At 38.6% G+C, this 559-nt stretch overlaps 1 pseudogene; it reads right to left on the bottom strand.

Annotated features, from left to right (window-relative positions):
- LOC107548294 (testican-3-like) overlaps positions 1–134 on the bottom strand; it is a 46,087-nt pseudogene extending 45,953 nt beyond the window's left edge.
- Positions 135–559: the final 425 nt, after the last annotated feature.

The raw sequence follows: 559 nt of genomic DNA, 5'->3' as shown, positions 1-559 counted from the left end.
TTTCCCTGTTAGAGTCACTAATATCTTTTGCCATTGTTTTTATGCTCTCACACCTTGGGATGCTCATCTTGAGGTATATTAGCTCCAGCTCCACCCCTGGCATTGTTCACCCACACCTGTGCCCCGTCTGCCATTACAGTATCTCACTCAGCACTTGCAAAAACCAAATTCTTTGTGTGTTTTTGGAGCAACATTTTACAGCTTTACATTTTCTTCAGATGTACCTAATCCCTTAAAGAGATATAATCCTGTAAAGAAAAAGTAGTAAAGAATTTTTGTAAAGAAAATGTACCCTTGGTTGGTATCTAGTTAGAATTCCTCTTATGGATCCTAAATCGATCTAAAAGACCTACAGACCTTCACACAGCATACAGTTCAACATTTTCATAAATCAGCATACAAGTTTTAGTATTACAATAAGCCTTGAGTCATAAGTCTGACTATACACACATTCACACTCGTCAAACAATTTTCCTCTATCTCTTGTCAGTTTCAGTGCTTAGGCCTGTTTCGCACATACAGCGTCTGTCGTGTGACCAGCGCATATTCATTTCTTCAC

The sequence above is a fragment of the Sinocyclocheilus grahami genome, unplaced genomic scaffold (assembly GCF_001515645.1).
Source record: "Sinocyclocheilus grahami isolate Dianchi unplaced genomic scaffold, SAMN03320097.WGS_v1.1 scaffold346.1, whole genome shotgun sequence".
Classification (NCBI taxonomy): domain Eukaryota; kingdom Metazoa; phylum Chordata; class Actinopteri; order Cypriniformes; family Cyprinidae; genus Sinocyclocheilus; species Sinocyclocheilus grahami.
Note: the sequence above shows the minus strand (reverse complement) of the source record. Positions and strands in the feature narration are given on the sequence as shown.